Below are 17905 nucleotides of genomic sequence, written 5' to 3' on the forward strand. Positions count from 1 at the left end.
ATTTTACAATTTATGCACATAGAGCAACATTGGACATTTGTTATTATTAATTTCATCCAAATGTTAGATTTGCAAATAACAGAAGCACCTATGAGCAGGGATCGTAGGTGGATGTATGATGATTGGAGTGTTAGTGGTCCTAATTCAAATTGGTGCAAAAAAGCACAAGAATTTGTCAATCTAGCATTTTCTCGTCCAAGTGCTAATAGTGAAGGAGTGCATTGTCCATGCAGCAAGTGTGGTAACTTTAAGAAGCAGAATGAATACAACCTTTCACATCACTTAGTAAAGAATGGTTTTGTGCAAAATTATTTTGTCTGGACATATCATGGGGAGACTGCCCCAGCAGATGAAGAGTTTGATGATAGGGACCACCTAAATGATATGCTACATGATTTTGCTGATGCTAACCATGCTCAAGAAGCTATGGATGAAGCTGAAGAATTTTACAACTTGTTGGAAGCCTCTGAAAAACCAGTCCATGATCACACTAAAGAAACAACCCTCTCTGCAGTAACCCGTTTGATAAATTTCAAGTCTCAATTTAATGTTTCTGCAGCTGGTTACAATACACTTATGAAGTTGATATGTGATCTCCTTCCAGAAAATTCAGTGATTCCAAAAAACTTTAATGAATCAAAGAAAATGCTAAGTAGTTTGGGCATGCCGTATGAAAAGATAGATGCATGCTACAATGGATGTATGTTGTTTCGTAAGGAACACAAGGATAAAACAATATGTGACAAATGCAAAGAACCTAGATACCATCAGAGAGATTCTAGTGGTTTAAACAAACATTTGAAGCCAGTTGCACGCAAGGTATTAAGATACTTGTCAATTATTCCAAGGTTGAAAAGATTATTCATGTCAGAGGAGATTGCAAAGTACATGGGATCACACAAGGAAACTCATAGCGATAAACCAGGAGTTATGATGCATCCATCAGATGGCGAGGCCTGGAAACACTTTGATAAGGAGTTTCCTGAATTTGCAAAAGAGCCTAGAAATGTTCGGTTGGGTCTTTGTACAGATGGTTTTACTCCTTTTAGCTTTAGTGCTGCACCTTACTCGTGCTGGCCGGTGTTTCTTGTACCCTACAACCTTCCTCCATCAATGTGCATGAAAAAAGAGAATATATTTTTGACACTTGTCATACCTGGTCCACAACATCCAGGAAAAAACTAGGACGTCTACATGGAACCCTTGTATGATGATTTGAAATTACTATGGGATGATGGTGTGCAAGTTTACGATAGATCTGTTCGGACTACTTTTAATCTTAGAGCATGCTACTTTTACTCTATAAATGATTTGCCTGCACTAGGTATGATCTCTGGACATAGTACTCATGGAAAGTTTGCATGTCCTGTGTGCTTAGGCACAGTCAGTGCTTTTTGGCTAGTTAATGGCAACAAATATTGCTGGTTTGATTGCCATAGGCAGTTTCTTCCTATGGACCATTCTTTTAGAAAAAGTTTGAAAGCTTTTCGCAAGCGAACTCAAGTGCGCTCTCCTGCACCAAATCGCTTGTCTGGGGAACAGATCCACCAGCAGGTGAAGGCTCTGGTTCCTAATAAAGGTAAAGGGAGTAATGCATTTGAAGGGTTTGGGAAGACACACAATTGGACACACATCTCGGGATTGTGGCAATTACCATATTATGAGAAACTTCTCATTCGCCATAACATTGATGTTATGCATAATGAGAAAAACATGGGTGAAGCAGTAATGGTCACATGCATGGACATGTCTGATAGAACAAAGGATAATGTCAAGGCAAGGTTAGATCTAGCTTCGATTTGTGATAGACCACTGTATCACATGCGTGAGAAGTCAAATGGTGGTTGGGAAAGACCAAGGGCATTGTTTTGCCTTAGTCGACAGCAGAAAGTTCTAGTTTTAGAGTGGCTAAAGGGTTTGAAATTTCCAGACATGTTTGCTGCAAACATTAGGAGGGGTGTAAATTTGTCTGATTTAAAGATCACAGGATTGAAAAGTCATGACTACCATATTTTCATGGAACGCCTGCTACCTGTAGCTTTCCGTGGCTTTCTTGATAACAATGTGTGGCTTGCACTAGCAGAACTCAGTTTCTTTTATAGACAACTTTGCTCCAAGGAGTTAGAAATAGAGAAAGTAAAAAAGTTGGAAGAGAATATTGCTATCCTTATATGCAAACTGGAGAAGATCTTCCCACCAGGTTTTTTTAATTCAATGCAACATCTCATGATACATTTACCATATGAGGCAAGACTTGGCGGGCCTGTACAGTATAGATGGATGTATCCATTTGAAAGGTACGTTAACAACAGCTTAGAAAGTATTTATATCAATCATAAATTATGTTTGAACATTATTTGGACTGATCTCACAGGCTAATGAAATATCTTAAGAAGATGGTTAAAAATAAAGCACGAGTTGAAGGATGCATTGTCGAGGCTTATATAGTGGAGGAAATTTCAAATATCGTTAGCTTATATTTCAAACGTGACGCACCATCGAGTCGAAGTAAAAGGTCTAGGTATGATGATGGGTATGAGACTCATAACAGTAATTGTAGTCTCAGCACATTTCAAGTACCAGGTCGTGTTCATGGTAAGCGTGGGACAAAAGTGCTTGCAAGAGATGAGTATCATGCAATTCTGATTTACATTTACACCAACACTCTGGAGATGGATGATTTTGTGATGTGAGTAGCCTTTCTTGCACAATTTAGAATGCTCTACACCTTTTCAAACTCTGAAATAAATTGTATACTGCTTAGGAGATTTGACAAAGCAGAATGTAGGAATTTCCATCGAGCAACTCAGCAACAAATTGATAAAACTCGAAAGTCTGGTGCTGGTAGAGGCCGTCTAAACTTATTTGAATGGTTTAGAGATTTGGTAAGTTCTGATGGAATTGAGGAAAAAATAATATTTATTTTCATGGTAATCTAATTAGTTATACATTTGATGTATGTAGTGCTTAAAGGAAGGAGGTATCCACAAGGATTTGGTTCAAATATCTCATGGTTGCCGTACTCGTGTGTCTTGTTTAACTGGATATGATGTTAATAACTTTAGGTTTCGTTCTGAGAAGTATGAAAAATCACGCCCCAATCTATCAACAATAAATAGTGGTATATTCCTCTCTTGCACTGAAGATAATAGCACTACAGACTATTATGGGGTTATTGAAGATATTATCAAGATTACTTTTGAGGGTTCCGAGCACTTTAAACTAGTTTTATTCGAGTGCCGATGATTTCATCCAATAAATGGGATTCGGAAATCTCCTAATATTGGATTAATTGAGGTGAACCCAAACACAAAGCTCCCTGGCTATGAGCCTTTTGTTCTTCCTCACCAATGCAAACAAGTATACTACACTCCATATCCATGTCAAACTGGTGATTTGAGAAATTGGTGGGTTGTACACCATGTTCCAAAGCGTGGTGATCTGGAAGCACCCATAGTTGGTCAGATTAGTGATGATGATCATGAAGCACCTAGTTCTATATTTTATCAAGAGGATATTAGCAATGGGAATCTTGTCATAGATCTTGCCACTGATTTTGATCTAAATGCTGCAGTTACAGATGCTGATTTAGTGCAAGATAAATCTGATATTGACCTTCTGAACAAACAGCACACCACTGATGCAATTGAGTCAAATGAGCCTCCTCCAAATGATATGTATTATGAGATGGACCGCGTACCAGATGATTCTGATCAAGAGGATTTATATGATGATCCTGATGATTTCTGATTTACTGTACTGTGATAGAAATATTTATTTTTGGCAATGAATGACCTTTTCCATGGTTACCGTCCTTGTACAGCAATAATGAAATTTGTATGGCTTCATGTTTCTCATAATAACTGACATTTGCCATGTGCCATTTCTAATTCTTTATATGCAGGGCACGTGACAGAGATATCAGGGAGGCAATCCGAGCTTCTCGCAAGAGGCGAGGTGTTGCAGAGCAGGTACCTGGTGATGAAGATGGAAATGAATCCACGCAGATAGGCTCCAATGCCCAGAACACTGCTGGACACAATAGGACACCCCGTGGTTCAAACACGATCCCGCCAGCACCAACGACACATGCTGCCAAGATTGTTCTCATACCTTCTGGTGATAGGTAATCATGTAGAGCAGACGAACTCATTTTTTTGTCATTTAAATTATTTGGGATGAAGCTGTTGATGTTTTAAGCTTTCCATAAGTTGGAATAATATGACATTTTCCCATAATGTAGAAATTGGCGTATGCAAAATTTCAACAAGAAAGATCGTGTTCCAAACACTATAATAGGTGCCTTGCTGAAGCATCACTACCCACAGATTGTGTATGACACCACTGAAAGACCACCTAAGTATGTTGCTGCCACAAAATGGCGGCACTGGTGTATGAAAGGACCACAAGATAACACCTGTGCTGATAGGGTTAGGTCTGATTTCCTGGTAATCTTTCATGAGCTCTGAACTTGTGTTTTTGTTAAGTGTGTACCATATTAACCATCAGATTTAACAAATGTCAAGTTTTACTTTAATATTAGGCACGATACAGATGGCCGGATGACGCTAGTCCTGAACAGAAGGAAAAATTCATGAAGACCCTCGATGCTTGTTGTGCAAAGTTGACTACCCAAGAAATATATGATTTGAGGATTTATGCAGTTGTGGCGTACAAAACAGAGATCATGAAAGAAATCACAGAATTTGAAGATGCAAAATTGATCCATTTGGATGCACATGAGTACCGTGAAGTACCTTTTAGTTGGATTAACATTGATGCTTGGAATGAACTGAGTATTTGGTGGGGATCAGAGGAGTTCAAAGCAATGAGTGCTTTGAAGAGGGCTGCACGCCTATCTAGACCTGAAAGTGTTAACTGTGGAGGATCAAGCTCTGTCACACGCACACAACAATGCTTGGTACCCTTCAACTTTAGTTGTAGTGCAGATTTTATTTAAACATATGTCAATCTTTTTGTAATATAATATCCATGTATTTTATAGGAGAAGACATATGGAAGGCCTTTTAGCTTAATTGAGGGTTTTGCTGTCCACATGGGAGCATCTAAACAAGCAGTGGCACAAGGCGAAGGCAATGAACTTCCTCCACTTGCAAATGATCGTGCCCAAGAACATTTGGTATTGAAAAATTTGACTGTTCAAACTGTTTTCCACTTTATATATATAAATATAGCATTTGTCACTACCATATCTAGCAATTTTCATTGTGTTTAGACCTTATCTTCTTTTTATAAAAATTGAATATTTCCCATGTGTTAGGATAAATATCGCGATGGAATGAAGGAGGCTCATGGTGAAAATATTCCATGGGTGAAGGTTCCTCTGGACCCACAAGTTATGTATAAGTGCACTGGACGGAAGCCACATGGGAAGTTTGCAATAGCAGATGGTGCCATTGACAGCTCACAAGTGCAATTCTCCCCTGATGTACGTCCTTCTACATGCTACAGTTCCAGTAGTCAAAGAGAAAGGGAGCTGGAGCAGGAGGTTCGAGATCTCAAAAGATCTTTTTGCAATGCATTTACCAAGTTCAATGAAGATTTGACCCAGGTTATTGTTCCTTCCATATCACTAATACATGGCTGTATAGATTGTATGAACTACTTATTATGTGCATGTATAATAACTGATTATTACAATATTTATTAGTATATGAGGCAAGGTTGCCGAGATGCTCCTCCACCTCAGATCGATCTGGCCTCATTGTTCCAAAACCCTGTACCTCCAACTTCTGAGCCGGTAATAATCAATTTATTTAGTTGAATATGTTACTACTTTGAACTGTTACATGGTATATGACAATTAGCATCTTACAACTTACATGTCTGTCTAAGTATCTCCTAACTTTTCATGTCTCGGTGTAGTTACTAATTTTTACATTGTTCATTAGCATACAAGACCAGGCTGTGAAAGTGCTTCTATGCCTCCGATCAATTTGGCCTCGTTTTCCCCTAGCTCTGTACCAGCACGGCCTCCACCAGTAAAATTATTAAAACGAATACTATATATGAATTCAATAGTACTTTGTACGGTTGTATGTATATGTATCTCACAACTCATACCCTTGTCTTATATATTTTAAGGGCATCATGGACAACAATTCTGTAAATGCAACGATACGACACATGAGTGGAACTCCATCTGGACATGTTGGCCAACAATCTCCTCCTAACATCTATAGACGGCAGGTAGTAATATTCGATACTATCTTTTACTGACCCTAAAATATCTTGAGTGTCACCTATCATAAATCTGAAAGATCTTGCACCACTATCTAAATATTGTCTGAAGGGCGGCATGGATATCAACTCTGTAAATGTTGTGCCACATCAAATGAATGGAAATTCATATGGACATGTTACTGGACAAGCTTTTCCAATGCCTTATCAACAGGTTACAATGTGCTATTGTTATGTTTTTACTACACTTCATTATCGTCCCACATATGTACTGGTAAGAAATTGCACCAATGCATTTTCTTTTTGGTGAAGGATGGTAGTGGAAACAATTCTGCTAGTGTAGATTTACAGAGAATGGATGGAAGTACCTTCCGATATTCAGCACGACAGAACACTTTTCAGCCGGTAATAATAACAAATCTTTGTCAAGTCATTTGAATTTTTTCATTCATCAGTGCACAAGATTGAATGATTTCACAGCTCTTGGCTTTTCTTTTTGCAGGAATCAATGCAACGAAGTTCTACAAACGTACTGGACAGAATGTGGGGACCTTCCATCAGAGACCAAGGGACTCCTACAAGAAACTATCACAGCAGCCACATGAGGGACAGGGATACCACTGACAATGGAGGAGACGATTTTTTCTAATAGGATTCAGTAACATTTTCGTCATATTGGAACTTATCCGTAGATAATATTAGTCGTTTATCTATCACTTGTTTTAAATGTTAGATTTCTAATTCTTTATTTACTTGTGAAAGACTACAAACATAACTTTGCTTTTATTCTCTAATGATGCAAGGACATGATATCTCTATACTGCTTGATATCTGCAATGTTACATGAACATGTATGATTATTATGATATGTTCTGTGTTAGGTGTCCATTAGCTGATAGTTCAATTTGATACAAATATCTGGATATTTTGGAAATATAAAAAGTTCAATGATACAAAACCATTTTATGGCAGTGCTGTCATAGTTTTTTTTATACGGGGGCCTTGCTATAATTGTATGGGCAACAATGCTGTCAGAGGACAATAAACAATTCCATGACAGGGGCCCTGTCAGGGAATAGATATCCAACATTGCTCTCGTTGTTTGTTTCAACCAAAATGGTGTGATGGCTATCGGGAAAGAGGGCATTATTATCCGACAGTGCAGTCATGGAACAGTCTCTGCCGACACCCATCCTGGTCAATCTGACAAACTGCTTCTCCGACAGTCCTCACTGTTGGAAAAACTCAGCACCGACAAGGCTGTTAGAGTTTAATTTCTATTCCCGGCAGAGCAACCCTGACAGGTAATCTCCGACAGCTAGCTGTCAAGAAATAATAGTCCCGACAGTTTCCCTATATTTTCCGACAGTGCTCGGCTATTGGGGTTGCTGTGATTCGTTGTAGTGGAAAGAACTGGCGGAACTCGAAGAAAAGGTCCGCACCACCAAGGAACTCATCTAGGCCGAGGAAGCTTCCATTGCAAACTCCAAACAAGAAACCCAGAAAATAGCCGAGCAGATACAAGCAGAGTTTGCAGAGATCAGCACCTTGAGTCGGCAGATAGTTACAGGCGATGACAAGGATGACGAAGCGATTGTAGCACGACCAGACGCCGTCCGTACTGAAGCCATCCATGCCATAGAAGAATTCCTGAACGAGTAGATAGGCTCAAGAGATAATTAGTACTGCCTGTTAACCTGAAACTTGTACTTGTTTAATAACATCTTAAGTCGATGGTTACACATCGACTATCTTACTTCTCATATACATTTTTTTTACCGGCCAACTCAACGTGTTGGCCTGTCATTCATCATTTCTTTTTTTTACTGGCCAACTCAACGTGTTGGCCTGTCATGATTTTTTTTTCTCTCTGGCCAACTCAACGTGTTGGCCTATCATGATTTTTTTTTGCGGCCAACTCAACGTGTTGGCCTATTACACTGCACCCAGATGGATCTCATCGGCTTTTGTCACTCACTCTCCCACATGCTCGGGAAATACTTCTTGAGATGTTGGACATTGACAGCAACAGGAAACTTGACGCCGTCCAATTCCTCGAGCATGTATGCATTCCCAGGCAAGACCTGATCAACCTTGTACGGCCCATGCCAAGTTGGAGACCACTTGCCATACTTTTTATCTTTAGTTCCTAATGGCAATACTGCCTCCCAAACCAAGTCTCCAACCTGAAAATTCTTTGGCTTGACCTTCTTGTTGTACGCACGGACAACTTTAGCCTTATTTTCCTTGATCTTCTCCAACGACCAAAGTCTTAGCTCTGTCAGGTCCTCCACATTATCATTCATCAAGGCTGCATACTGTTCAGCAGATAAATCATTCTGAAATTCAACACGCCTTGATCCTGCCGTGATCTCCCATGGTAGCACAGCGTCTTGGCCGTAAACTAAATGGTACGGCGATGTCTTGGTGGACCCATGACATGAAATACGATACGCCCACAAAGCTTCTGACAACACCTCATGCCAGCGCCTAGGATATTCATCGATCTTTCTCTTTATGAGCTTGATGAGGCTCTGGTTAGATGCTTCAGCTTGTCCATTAGCTTGGGCATAATACGGAGATGATCTGATCAGCTTAATCCCCATGTCATCGGCAAACTTTCTGAACTCCTCCGATATAAAGACCGATCCTCCATCGGTCGTAATAGTCTGAGGGATCCCAAACTTGTGGATGATGTGCTCTTTGACAAAGTTGATCACATCTCTTGACGCTACTCTCATGGGCACTGCCTCTACCCACTTTGTGAAATAATCTGTAGCAGCTAAGACCCATTGGTGACCCTTGCTAGACGACGGGTTGATCTATCCAATCATATCCATGCCCCAACCTCTGAATGGCCACGGTTTGATGATAGGATTCATTACTGATGCTGGCACTATCTGAATCTTGCCAAATCTTTGACATGCTTGACATCCCTTGTAAAATTTAAAACAATCTTCAAGCATAGTGGGCCAGTAATAACCCGATCGCCTAATCAGCCACTTCATCTTATGAGCCGATTGATGAGTATCGCAGGCTCCTTCATGAACCTCATGCAAAAGCCGATTTGACTCTGAAGGTCCCAGACATTTAAGCAGTAGTCCTTCCAAGATCCTGTAAAATATGCCATCCCCTATCAGAACATACTTCATGGCCTTGAGTCTTATCCTTCTGGGTGCCACCCGAGCCGAATCCTTCAAGTAATTGAAGATATCGGCTCTCCAGTCTCCGGGTTCTAGAAATTGAACCTCCACGTCGACTCCATCGGCTGTCTCCCTGTAGCCAGAAGCCATCTGTGCCAAATCATTGGCTTCATTGTTCAGAGTCCTGCATATCCAGTGGAAATTGATGTACCTGAATTGTGACATCAACTCACGGCACTGCATCCATATCGGAAATAGAGCCTCGCTCTCACATCTATATTCTTCCGTGAGTTGAGAAATCACCAACTTTGAATCTCCAAAAATTTCCACCGCTTCTGCACCAGCTTCGAGGAGCAGTTCCATCCCTTTGCGAATGGCTTCATATTCCACCAAATTATTGGTGCATGGGGCAGTCATTCTGATGGAAAAAGAATAAGTCGCTCCACGAGGCGAGACCAACAGAATTCCCACACCGCACCCATCATCACAAGCCGATCCGTCAAAAAACATAGCCCAAGCACGAATAAATAATGCAGCAATATCAGTGCTGATCCTGTCTGCGACAAGATCCGCCAGTGCTTGTCCTTTGACCGCTTTTGCAGGCTGGTATCGGATATTGAACTCTGACAATGCAAACATCTATTTTCCAAGTCGGCCTTTCAGGACAGGAGCCGATAGCATGTGCTTTATGACATCCGATTTGCATATGACAATTATTTCCGCCGAGAGCAAAATATGACGAAGCTTTGTACATGTAAAGTATAAGCAAAGGCAAAGCTTCTCGATTTCAGGATACCTGGTCTCGGCGTCTAACATGCGTCTGCTGAGGTAGAAGACCACCCTCTCTTGGCCGTCGTGCTTCTGAACCAATACTGAAGCGATAGAAGTGTCATCCACGGATAGGTACACGTAAAACGGCCTATCTTGCTGAGGAGGAACCAACACTGGAGGCTTTGACAAATATTCCTTGATTTCATCGAAAGCTTGCTGCTGTTCTGCCCCCAGCGAAACTCATCATCGGATTTGATCTTCACTAAACCCATGAACGGCTCAATGCGTCCAGACAGATTAGAAATAAATCGTCTGACAAAGTTAATTTTACTGATGAGCTTCTGTAATTCTTTCTTTGTAGTAGGTGGCTTCATCGTTTTCACAGCTTCTTGACTCTTTAGGCCGATCTCGATTCCCCGTTCATGCACCAGGAATCCCAGAAATTGACCGGCCGATACACCGAAAGCGCACTTATTTGGGTTCATTTTGAGCCCAAACCTTCGAGTCCGCTCCAAAACTTGACGCAGATCTTCTAGATGCCCCCCAGCTGATTTGGACTTGACCACAACATCATCAATGTAGATTTCTACCAATTTGCCGATGAGATCATGAAAAATATAATTCATGGCACGTTGGTACGTTGCACCGGCATTTTTCAGTCCAAAGGTCATCACCAGGTACTCGAACAAGCCGACCGCGCCTGGTACTCTGAACGCGGTCTTGTTCACGTCTTCCGGGGCCATGAAGATCTGGTTGTAACCGGCATTGCCGTCCATGAAACTCATCATTTTGTGGCCAGCAGCTGCATTGATCAATGTCTCTGCAACAGGCATCGGGTATTCGTCCTTTGGCGTGGCTCTATTGAGATCTCTAAAGTCGACGCAGACGCGCCATCGGCCATCCTTCTTTTGTACTGGTACCACACTGGAGATCCATTCTGCATATCGGCACGGCCTGATGAACCCAGCATCGAGCATCTTCTCCACCTCTTTCTTGACTTCTTCTAGGACTTCGGCCTTCATCTGACGTGCTCATTGCTGAAACGGCCGAAACCCTTTCTTGAGCGGGAGCCGATGTTCGACGATGCTTCTATCCAGACCGGGCATCTCGGTGTAGTCCCATGCAAAGCAATCCCGGTACTCTTTCAGCAGTGCAATCATCTCCTCTCGCAAGGCCGGATCCAACTTTTTGCTGATAAATGTCGGTCGTGGCTTATCCCAGGACCGATATCAACCTCTTCCAAATCATCAGCTGATGTGAACCCGTATCCAAGCTTGCCGTCGTCTGAAAAACCAGCTGCGAACGCAGGCGAGTCTTCGTTATCCACAAGATCAGCGGCAAACACAGGGAGATGACAAGAAAAATCATTTGGCCAACCGCGTGGGCTGGCCGCTTCTACACTTCCATTATCATTCGAAACCAAATAGTCGATGAGTGGCCAACTTCCAGAGCAGGCCATCACATGTACATGATGTAACAATTTCGAACCCAAACAGGATTTTTCTATTTTTTGGGGCCGGTCGCTGGGACCGGCCTCTCTATCTTTATTACATCCCGTGGCATGCCAGAATGCGTCTACTCTATGAGGCCAGTGGATAAGACCAGCCTCAGTCTGTTTTTTATCGCCTCGATCCGATCACAGTCTTCCAGGGCGATCCCTGAGATCGGCTCTTGTCCATCTGCATCCCAGGCGTTCATGTCTGCGAGCGATACTTCACTGGAATCGTCTGCAGGGACCACTTCTACTTCATCGCCGTCCCATTGGACGAGATACTGATGCATTGTGGAAGGGATACAACAGTTGGCGTGGATCCAATCCCTCCCAAGCAATACCGTGTATGTACTGTTGCTATTGACGATGAAGAACGAAGTCGGGATCATCTTGCGGCCAACTGTCAGCTCCACATTAAGAACCCCCATTGCCTCTGATGGTTGTCCGTTGAAGTCATTGAGCATCACATTGGTCTTGATCAGGTCAGCAGAAGAACGACCCAATCGGCGCAGCACAGAGTATGGCATCAAGTTGACTGCAGCGCCAGTGTCGACCAACATCCTATTCACAGGCTTGCCATTGATGAAGCCCTTGAGATACAATCCCTTCAAGTGCTTGTAGCTTTTCTCCTTGGGCTTCTCGAAGATGACTGGCCGTGGGCCGAGATCCAGCTGCGCGATGGCCAATTCCTCCGGTTGGGGTGCCCGAAACTCCGATGGGAGCACGAACACCATGTTCACATCAGCCGATGGCTTCTCATCGGCTTTTGTCTGCTTGGGGCGCCACTCCTTTCTTGGAGGGCGCCTCTCCTCCCTTCACGGTCGCCTGACTTGTTCCGCGAGATCCGGACGTGCCTTCCTCAGCACGTCGAGGTACTTTGCTTCCGCTTCTTCTAGATTGCGCAAGCGCTGCACTCTGCGCTTCTGCGAGCGATTAAGCCCGTCAGGACACCACCGTGGGCAATGGTACCTGTCTTCTTCTCCTGGCTCGGAATCACTCCTGGATGGGCGCCTCACATGGTTATCTTGACGTGTTCTGGGCATTAAGCGCCGGAACACCGATGACTCATCCTGCTGGTGTCCTCGAGGCCTGCACTCCAAGCAATCATCTATAGTAGGCAATCGGCTCATGCCGGAATTCCAGTAGTACCTGAAGAACGGGCAGTGCCAGTGGTTGCGTATAGCCTGGCGTCTCCCCAGTGTCCTCCCTGTGCGGTGCTCATACCCATCTTCTTCCGATTCGTACCGGCGGCGCAACTTGTACTGGTACTGGTACTTTTCTAGAAGCCGATTAGAAGCTGGAAGCTGATTGCGGATGTGACGCACCTGCTCTTCAGTCACACGTTGCTGTTCCAACTTGCGTTCATCCTGCGGCCGTTTGCCAGAAGTGGCCTCTCTCCTCTGATTGTCATCGCGGCGCATGGGTCCCACCATGTTGATCTGGAATGCCAAATTCTGGCCCTTGGATCCGAAATCTGACAACTCTACCATGTTAGCTTGTGGGAAGGGCTTTGTGTCAACCTTCATCATGTGTTGAGCCAGGATCAATCGGCCTTGCTCGATAGCCGATTGGATCTGACGACGTAGCTCCTTGCATTCACCCGTGGCATGGGTGAACGAGTGGTGCCATTTGCAATACAGCCTCCCCTGCAGCTCTTGTGCCATCGGTAGCTTGTGATTCTCTGGGAGCTTCAGCTATTTTTCTTTGAGGAGCAGATCAAATATCTGCTCTGCTTTGGTCACGTCGAAGTCAAAGCCCTTCACAAGCCCCTGCTGCTTGATCCATTTCCACAGGACGGGGTTTGCCCCCCGAGTCCACTCTGCTACGTCCACCTCTTGCTCTTCGCCAGAGTCATCAGATTCTTTCGTCTGGGCCATGTTCACATGGCGCTTGAACTTGTCCTGGTAGAGCTCAGGATGGTAATGCTCATATGTTGTAAGCTTCTGTACCAAATGCGCCAGAGATGTGAACTCCAACTGAAAAGCCGCATCCTTGATCGGCTTAGCGAGTCCCAGGACAGCCAGATCGACTACCTCCTTCTCTGTGATGCACGACGAGTAGCATCGGTTCTTGACCTCCCTGAAGCGCTGTATGTATTCTGACACAGTCTCTCCTCGATTCTGCCTGACTTAGGCGAGGTTGGCAATTCCAGCTTCAGCAGCCTCTGAGTGGTACTGGGTATGGAATAGATCTTCGAGCTGCCTCCAAGTTCGAATCGAATCCGGAGCCAACGACGCGTACCATCCAAAAGCTGGGCCTGTAAGGGACTGGCCGAAGAACCGGACCCTCAGAGGATCCGATACTGAGATCATCCCAAGCTGTGTTAGGTATCGACTCACATACTCGATGGAGCTGGCTCCTTCTGACCCGTTGAACTTGGTGAACTCAGGAAGCCGATACTTGGGTGGCAGTGGGATCAAGTCATAGTCACTTGGATACGGCTTGGAATAGCCGATCGCTTTCCTCTTGGGCAGAATGCCGAACAGGTCTCTCAGTATTGCACTGACCTGCTCCACACTAAGAACTCTTGGGGCCGATGGCTCAGTACTCGGCCCAGTAGCGTACTTTATCAGCCACGCTTGTTTCTCCGCGTCTGCTATAGAAGCTCCTGGGTTTACCATCTGCACCGAGCATGTTGGATTGACGCTGTCAGGGATGTAGGCGCACGTGTAGCCGTGCGGGATCTCCTTGGGTGGCTCGGTGAGGAATTGGCCTTCTCCAGGATCACCGCCGATCTTGTGGACGACATAGATCGGTGAATTTTGTGGTCTTGGGGCCGCAAATGAGAACGGCAATTGTGGCCTAGAATGCAGTGCGGCTTCCTCTGTGTGACTCCCCAGGGTTGGTCCCGATGGAGAGTACTGATTCTTGATTATCTCCTGGATGACACGGTGCGCGATGCGCTCAAGCTCGTTCATCAGGCTCTGAGAGTGCCGATGAAGCGAATGGGCCACCATGTAGTTCATCTCCTGACGCAGGGCCCTGGTGCGCTCCTCTGATGGTACAGACAAATCCACATTGTCGAGAGCGCCTTCAGGCGAGAACCCCTTCCACCTGATGCCATGGTTGCGGGTCCTCTCAAAAGAGCCGATGAGATCGGCTTCCAGTAGAGCTTTGATCTCATCAGACTTCTTGTGTTCAGGAGAGAGCTCTTCATACGTGACGGGCTTGGGAGCGGGTTCTTGATCTTGAGCTCCAGTCATTGTTGCAGTGGACGTTGTTGGCGAGAAGGGTCCCACTGGGCGTGCCAGAATGTGTTGTCGGTCGAAACCCACCGGCGAGCAGCGACAGGCAACACGAAGAGCCGGGAGGTTGCTGGGACGCTGGCAGGCACTGCTCCCTCGTCGACGGCCCGCAATTCCGTCACGCGCCCGGAGAATATGTGGAAAGTCGGGCGTGCCACCTGACCTATACCCGATCAGTAAGGTGCGAACGTGCTCCAAACAGTTTCCTGCATACAAAGACACGTGTAGATATAAGTCCGAGCCGTGGTCGGCTCCCCGGAACGACTCTTGCATCGGCTTTAAAGAGCTGATCGAGTCCTGGTGTCAGATTGGATCTGATTGTATCCAGATATGATAAAATAAACAAATAACTGAAAAGCTGCTTCAATTAAATCTAGTTAATCTAATCCACGATGGTAAAAGCTTCACTGCTAGATCGGAACATCCTACACATGACTGGGCCTAATGAACGTAACCGATAACTAAACCAGAACCCAAAACAGAGGCCTAAGAACTAGCAAAAGCCGATTCCTGAAACAATCCCTATCAAGGCTAAGATAAAGCATCTACTACACCACCGGATCATCCAATCCGTTTGCAAGGCCTAACCTAACAGATATTACACAAACTCTTAAGATAAGAGCAAACCATAACAGATCAGATCTATTAAACTTAAAAGAAGCAGGGTGTTGCCTCTGTGCAACTAATTCTATGTGACAAGAACTAGCATAAAATTGAAATGTGACTGCATAGAGACAACATGATATTCGTAGATGGAAAGCAACAAAACACGATGGATCTACTAAAAGCCATGCTACGAACATCAGGATAACTAGCATTACTCGCCATCAAAAACGCTTCAGTACGAGTAATACCAAGGTAAAAGCTAGAACAACGCTGCCCTGATCGCAAGACACGATCAGAGCAGCATGGCGCTTACTTGGATGAAAACCCTAAGATTAGGGGTGGCGGTGCGACGAGAGTTGTTGTTTGCGAGACGTGATGACACTCTCCCTTTACGAATAACAAAGGGTACATATTTATAGTCCGGAGACTTGGGAAACAATCTAAACTAATCTTAAACTAAATCTAAGATACATGGCCCATGTGGCCCATATGCTCACGCAGGAGCCGATTTACAAGTCTTCTTCAATCTTCTGCTTTAAGCCCATCTTGCTTTCGGCCCATAAATTAATCCTGTTAATTTATGGCGATAACACCGTCATCCTCATTCCAGGTCGTGGGCTCTTTTCCCGAAAGTCTTGATCTTCGAGTTTATACTTCTGGGTGGTCGTTTGTCACCTTCGGCGCGGCGCAAGCGGTACCCTTCGGACCGAAGGCATTGATGTTTGCGCTTGCGCTCCTGGGCAGCCATCTGTTACCTTCGGCCTTCAGAAGGTGACATCCTTCGGCCCGAAGGTCATGGTTTTTGAGCTTGCGCTTCTTAGTGTTCGTCCGATACCTTCGGGTATGCTTGGCTCCATTTCATAGCGGCCCTGCAAACAGGTTAGGGAGCATTTCTGAGGGAGAGGGCTTGACCCGAAGGTCCAATCCCCAACAGTAGCCCCTCGAGGGCGAGGTCCGAAGCCGATGGTCCGAACCCTTGTTATTAAAGAAGATTGCGTGTAACCTTCGGGAAGCTCCCGAGGAAAAACGTCTCCCGAACCGTCGCCTGCAACGGTCGGTTTTTGTTTTATACGTGTCGTTCTCCGATTGCACCGCTTGGGCTGCCGTCTCCTCGGTTTTACCGCTGGAACTGTTCCTTTTCACCGCCTATATAAGCGGAGGGGGGGGGGGTAAAACATGTGCCCTCTCGAGCTTTGCTTTCCTTCGTCGCTTTTTGCTATAAAGTGCTTTGTCCGAAGGTTCTGGTTTCGTGCGCGGTGTAGCTGCTCGTTTTCTTCGGTGTAAGTAACTTTGCGGCTCATGGCTCGCGCTAAACAGACAGCGAGGTTGATCGAAGGTTCGTTTGAGCCTTTGTTTCTAATTTGACTTTGTTTTTTATTTATTTTTGTAGTTATGGCATTCATTAAGAGGGCGGTTCTCCGTACAGACTCTGGTCCAGCTCCCGAAGGAGAGGCGGGTGGTTCGTAGCCTTCTCAGCAACAGCAGTCCAGCGAGAGCCTTTCTGCTGTGTCTGCGGACGTGTCGGAACTGATGGCTCCGGAGAAACGTAAGACTCTGCTTTTCGAGCCATCTGTCGTATCTCAGAGCATGATAGACTTCTACGTTACGAAGGGCTATTTCGCCGAGGGGGTTTTTCGCCCTCCGGGGGTAGAATTGATTCTTGTACTTGAGACTGGCGAGGTTGTGGTCTTTAAGGATTTTTTTCAGCGGGACTTAGACTTCCAATGGATCCAATTGTGCCGAAGCTTTTGGAGCCATTCAACGCAAAGCTACATCATTTTACTCCGAACGGGATTGTTACATTGGCCAAATTTCTGTGGGTAGTATGGAGCTTCGGAGGGGAAGTGACTGTGGATGCGTTTTGCAAGCTTTTTCAGCTGCACTGCCAACCTCGTAAGGTCTATGTAGATGATGATGCCGAGCTTAGCGAGGTTCAGAACGGCTGCTGCACCTTCGTTCCTCGTAAGCCGAACAAAAGGACTGGCCTATTTAAGGTTATGCTCTCGACAGCTTACAAGAACAAGTGGGAGGGGAACTGGTTAGGATACTGGTTTTACGCGATAATTGGCTTCCCCGATCCCGAAGGTTCTAGCGAGGAGAAGTATCTTCTTGCTTCGGACATTGAGATGTTCGATCACGTTTATCAGCCTGCCTTCAGTAAACGAGGGCCAGGTTTCAAGTCATGTCTGGAAGCTTTCATGACAGCTTGCCAAGTTTGTGGTGGCCAGGATGCTGTCGAGGAATTTCTGGCTGCCAAGGTTTGGCCACTGGCTGCTGGCTGGTCTCCGTTGAGGTTCGAGCGCAAGCGCTTTGTTGGCTTGAAGTTCGATGTGATTTCTCCGATTTTTGGACTTCGGAGACCCGAAGGTGCCAGTGACGAAGTTATTGTTGATGAGCTAGAGCATCGGGCTGCGGAGATACTGGGGTCATGGAACAAAAAGGAGTAC

At 44.9% G+C, this 17905-nt stretch overlaps 1 long non-coding RNA gene across 1 annotated transcript; it reads left to right on the top strand.

Annotated features, from left to right (window-relative positions):
- Positions 1–1617: 1617 nt before the first annotated feature.
- Positions 1618–3178, top strand: LOC120661473. The gene is made up of 3 exons (XR_005669912.1): positions 1618–2689; positions 2765–2885; positions 2965–3178. It is a non-coding gene; the product is annotated as an uncharacterized LOC120661473 (long non-coding RNA).
- The last annotated feature ends 14727 nt before the right edge of the window (positions 3179–17905 follow it).

The sequence above is a fragment of the Panicum virgatum genome, chromosome 2N (genome assembly GCF_016808335.1).
Source record: "Panicum virgatum strain AP13 chromosome 2N, P.virgatum_v5, whole genome shotgun sequence".
NCBI classification, from domain to species: domain Eukaryota; kingdom Viridiplantae; phylum Streptophyta; class Magnoliopsida; order Poales; family Poaceae; genus Panicum; species Panicum virgatum.